Source organism: Stegostoma tigrinum, chromosome 33, assembly GCF_030684315.1.
Source record: "Stegostoma tigrinum isolate sSteTig4 chromosome 33, sSteTig4.hap1, whole genome shotgun sequence".
Taxonomy (NCBI): Eukaryota; Metazoa; Chordata; class Chondrichthyes; order Orectolobiformes; family Stegostomatidae; genus Stegostoma; species Stegostoma tigrinum.
In genome coordinates this window covers 1,860,418-1,866,417 of record NC_081386.1, presented here as the reverse complement: position 1 = coordinate 1,866,417, position 6,000 = coordinate 1,860,418, and positions in this window count along the sequence as shown.

Genomic DNA, 6,000 nt, shown 5'->3' with positions numbered 1-6,000 from the left:
TGTCAGACAGTGGGTCAACCCAGGGCAATGAAATTGTATGGCCTGTGTACCCATTGCCCAATGGCATACATGGTGCTAGCTCCATTCACCACAACCTCAAGTTGGATTAGTGTAGTTGCTTGAAAAGCTCATGAAGTGCTTGTTAATTGGGGGAGTTGAGAACTCTATGTTGAGAATGTAGAGCTCCCTCTATGTGGGGAGCATTGACTCCACACACCATCTCACTCAGATCAGATGAAGGGAGATTGCTTCAGAGAATTAGCATTATGGATGGTATTATGGCTCACTCCAGATAATTAACCTGGAGCCATCAGGCTGTGAACGGTAGCGAGGAGGAATCATACATTCGGGAGTAGGTGTCCTCAGTACTGTGCACAAGGTATTATATCCAAAACCTGTTCTTTAGAACCAGGATTGCATAGGCCTTCTGAAATATGATTGCAATGCTTATGCTGGTTGGCCGTTCTTCTCCAATGTCCTTCTGCAAGGATGTCAGTCATCAGTTCCACACTGCACCCTCTATTGTACAAGCTATCAGCTTCAGTTCAGAGAAGGTCTGAGATCAGGTAGTTCAGTAGAGAAAGAGGGCAAATTAGGAGGTGAGAGGAGGTGAAAGAGAAGGAGGAGGAGGAAAGAAGTGTTCTAGTTACAGAAGGAGATGACAGGGAGAAAGGACTCAACAGATGCCATGAATGACAGGATCATAGGAATGTTTCAGTTCAGTCCTCCTGGCTCAGGATGAAGGGCAAAATACCAGGGCCAGTGGTCACGCTAACATTGCCATTCAAGGTACTACTTACAGCAACTAAAAATACGCAGCCAATAAAAAGCTCTCATCTATCTAGAGCTGTTTTTTAAAAATAGAGTTTTGAGAAGATTTGTAGCTCAGGTTGAGGTTCAGGATGTGAGTTTGCTCGCTAAGCTGGAAGGTTAGTTTTCAGATGTTTCGTCACCATTCTAGGTAACATCATCAGTGAGCCTCCAACGAAGCGCTGGTGTTATGTCCCGCTTTCTATTTATCTGTTTAGGTTTTCCTGCGTTGGTGATGTCATTTCCTGTTCTTTTTCTCAGGGAATGGTAGATTGGCTGCAAATCAGTGCGTTTGTTGATGGAGTTCTGGTTGGAATGCCATGCTTCTAGGAATTCTCGTGTGTGTCTCTGTTTGGCTTGTCCTAGGATGGATGTGTTGTCCCAATCAAAGTGGTGTCCTTCCTTATCTGTATGTAAGGATACGAGTGATAGTGGGTCATGTCGTTTAGTGGCTATTTGATGTTCATGTATCCTGGTGGCTAGCTTTCTGCCAGTTTGTCCAATGTAGTGTTTGTCACAGTTCTTGCAAGGTATTTTGTAGATGACGTTCGCAAGCAAAACAAACGTCATCTACAAAATACCTTGCAAGATCTGTGACAAACACTACATTGGACAAACTGGCAGAAAGCTAGCCACCAGAATACATGAACATCAACTAACCACAAAACGACATGACCCACTATCACTTGTATCCTTACATGCAGATGAGGAAGGACACCACTTTGATTGGGACAACACATCCATCCTAGGACAAGCCAAACAGAGACACGCACGAGAATTCCTAGAAGCATGGCATTCCAACTGGAACTCCATCAACAAACACATTGGCGACAAATCAATCTACCATCCCCTGAGAAAAAGAACAGGAAATGACATCACCAACCCAAGGAAACCTAAACAGAAATAGAAAGCGGGACATAACACCAGCGCTTCGTTGGAGGCTCACTGATGAGGTTACCTAGAATGGTGACGAAACGTCTGAAAACTAACCTTGCAGCTCAGCGAGCAAACTCACATCCAGAGCTATTTATTGTGAGGCACCTTTGATTTCCATCATAGCACTTATCACACCAGCATGGAAAAATCTCAGAATTGTTAATAAAGAGTCATGCTTTGTTGAGTTCTAAAGGAAACAGTGCCGAGTGAGAGTAAGGATCAGTGTTCTACATAACCAGAAGGAGTGAACCACTATTGAGTCACTGCAGTGTGGTCATCCTTATGGAGACCAACAAACCAAATGAAGCAAATTTATCAATAACTCTAACAAGAAAACCAACTCTTTTTAAGTTTTACTTTAACAATCAAAACAAAATTAACAAACTAAACATGAATTAAGTGGTAAATCACAGTCGACATAAACCATAAATTATGCAAAGAGCAATCACACCAAGGTTGATCTTACAGATTTACAGACAGTCCACTCAACATATACAGCATTAAGTACAACTTCCTGAGATCAACTTCTTTTTCCTTTAGGATTTAGTCACTGTTCCTTATCTGACAACGGCACCTAACCAGCGTTAGTACTACTAAGTCACAATCTGCACTTTGGCAGAATTTCTTTGCATCAGCTTGATGCTGTGTGGAGAAGCAGTAAGGTAATGTAATGTCACTGGGTTAGTCATCTAGAGTCCGAGGGTAATACTTTAGGAATTGAAATAACTATACTGAGGCCATAATCTGTCACCAAATCATCCTTTATTTGCATGTGCACAGTACTTTGGCTCTAACCAGACTGTTCCAAGCCAAACCCTGGACTGAGGAGACCTTCACAATCTCCTATTAATTTTTTAAAAAAATCTTTCAGACATTGGTATCCCGTCACCAAGATCACATGTTCAGAGCACACAGGCTCTGACCAGCCAGGTCAGATCCAGTCCCAAGGAATGAGGAGAAACTCCAAAACTCCTGTTTGTATCTGTCAGCCCGGGCTCCCCGATTGGCCCAGGTTAACAACCCCAATCAAGGATTTTGTAATCAATAAGATCCAGCTAGACCTGGTTCCAATCACCACAAGGACATAGGTTCAAATCACAGCGCAGCAGATTGTGAAATTCCGAAGTATCTGGATTTAAAAAGGAGAAAAGTGCTGGTCTAAGATTGTCATTTAAACCCATTTGGTCCACTATGCCCTCCAGGGAGGGAAATCTGATCTGGCCTGGTTTACAGGTGACTCCAGGCTCACAATAATGTTGTTGACTCTTAACTATGCTTTGACCAATTAGGGATAGGCAATAAATGACAGCTTCATCAGCAATACCCAACATCCAATAAGTGAATAACACAAAAAACCGCCTTTATCTGAACAGTCCCGAGTGCTTTGAATGGCTGGTTATGGTCAATCAGCTCCTTTACAATGACTGACTCACCTCATTCCAGACTTGAGACTGCACTGCAGCACTGGGGTTGAACTCAAATAACTCTGTTTTCAACCAGTTTCATTTTCTGTTTCTGTTTTAGTTTCTATAGAAACTTAGAAGATTTAATTTCACTCCTAGTAACAGCTGAGTCAAAAAATACAAATGTTGAAACTAGAATCAATGAACAATTAAGGTTAGATTCCCTACAGTGTGGAAACAGGCCCTTTGGCCTAACAAGTCCACACCACCCCTTGAAGCATCCCACCCAGACCCATCCTTCTATAACCCACACACCCCTGAACACTGCGGGCAATTTAGCATGGCCGATCCACCTAGCCTGCACACCTTTGGACTGTGGGAGGAAACTGGAGCACCCAGAGGAAACCCACACAGACACAAGGAGAATGTCTGCGTGGAGTTTGCACATTCTCCCCATGTCTGTGTGGGTTTCCTCCCACAGTCCAAAGATGTGCAGGCTAGGTGGATCTGCCATGCAAAATTGCCCACAGTGTCCAGGGATGTGTAGATTAGATCGGTTATAGGGGGATGGGTCTGGGTGGGATGCTCCAAAGGTGAGAGGGGGGGGGGGGGGGGGGGGGGTGGTGTGTGGACTTGTTGGCCAAAGGGCCTGTTTCCACACTGAAGGGAATCTAATCTAATCAAGTCGAGGTTTGTCTGTTTCCTTGATACGGCACTGTACAGAACCAAGTTATGTATATATATATAAGCTACAAAGATTTCTTTTATGAATGAATTATATTTTTGAAACAAACAAAGTGTTTTTTGCTATTCCCCATTTGTAGGCCACTTTTAACATTAGGGAGATCATGGAAGACAGATGCAGTAGAGGAATATTAAAAACTGCAGACGGGAACTTGAAAAGGAAATAGAAAAGTGAGAAGATTGCCATGAGAAAGCAATGGCAGGTAGAATAAGGGAAAACCCAAAGGGGATTTTCAAATACTTAAGGAGCAAGAGAATAGCTAGGAGAAGAATAGGGCCCATTAGGGGCCATAAAGGTAATCCTCCTGTGCACCCAGAAGATGCGAGTACATCCCCTTTAAAAAAATACATTGCCCATTTCCATTAGGAAGATTGACACAATGCAAGTATAGACATTAGGATGGGGGACTGTGAAATATTAGAAGAAATTATTGTAGGTAGAGAACAGGAATGAATGGGTTTAGTGGGGTTAAAAAGTGGATAAGTCCACAGGTATAGATGAGATGTATCTCAGGATGTTAAGGTTGCAAGCGAGGAGGTATTAGGGACCCTGATAGTAATTATCAAATCCTGTCTGGCCACAAGTGAGGAGCCTGTTAATGTTGTTCCATTACATATAAGAGGCAAGGAGGGATACACCAAGAAATTACAGCCAAGTCAGTCTAACCTCAGTGGCAAGGAAATTATTAGGCAGAGCTCGGAGGGAAAAATAATGTGTCAATGCTTTGAGAGACTCAGATTAATCATGGATAGTCAGCATGGATTTTTTTTTAAAGAGAAGGTTGTGTTTGACAAATTTGATTTAATTTTTTGATGCGATAACTGAGAATGTTGATGAGAGTAATGTGTTTGATATGGTCCACATGGATATCAACAAGGCTTGTGATAAGGTTCGTCATGCAGACTGGTCAATAAAGTAAGAATCCATGTGATCCAAGACAAAGGTGCAATGAGACAAAGTATAAGAGACAGGAAGCAGAGGGTGATGGTAAAGGGATGTCACTGGATGGATGCCTGTTTCCAATGGGTCCACAGGGCTTGATGCTGGAGCTTTCATTTTTTGACAGTCATAAAGTCTAGAGTCATAGATTCAGAATTTTACAGCATGAGAAAAGACCCTTCATCCAACTGTTTCCACTCTGGTGGTGGAGCACCTATCTACTTAAGCGGAAGAGGGAGGCTTACGTGACGATGAGACGAGATGGTTCAGGTGAGGCCCTGGAGAGTTACAGATTAGCTAGGAAGGAATTAAGGAGAGAGTTAGGAAGAGCAAGGTGGGGACATGAGCAGACATTAGCAGGTAGAATAAAGGAGAACCCTAAAGCTTTCTATAGGTATGTGAGGAATAGAGGATGACTAGGGTAGGAATAGGGCCAGTCAAAGACAGAAGTGGGAAGTTGTGTGTGTGTGTGTATATAGAGATTGGAGAGGTGCTAAATGATTATTTCTCATCTGTTTTCACCGAGGAACAGGAGTATATTGTAGAGGAGACGACTGAGTTACGGGCTACTAGAATTGAAAGGATTAAGGTTAGTAAGGAAGAGGTGTTATCAATTCCAGAAGGTGTGAAGGTAGATAAATCCCCTGGGCTGGATGGGATTTTTCCGAGGGTTCTCTGGGAAGCTATGGAGGACGTGGTGGATCCTTTGGCCTTGAACTTTGACTCCTCATTGTCTACAGGTTTAGTACCAGAGGACTGGAGGATTGCAAATGTTGTGCCCTTGTTCAAGAAGGGCAGTAGGGATGACCCAGGTAATTATAGACCAGTGAGACTTACGTCTTGTAGAAAAAGTTTTGGAAAGGATCATAAGAGATAGGATTTATAATCATTTAGCAAGCAACAATTTGATTGGAGATAGTCAACATGGATTCAACAAGGGCAGGTCGTATCTCACAAACCTCTGAGTTTTTTTGAGAAGGTGACCAAGCATGTGGATGAGGGTAGGGCAGTTGACGTGGTGTAGATGGACTTCAGTAAAGTCTTGATAAGGTTCCACATGGTAGGCTGTTGGAGAAAACATAGAAGCACAGGATTGAAGGAGATTTAGCAGTTTGGGTTAGAAACTGGCTTTCTGTAAGAAGGCAACGAGTAGTGGTTGATGGAAAA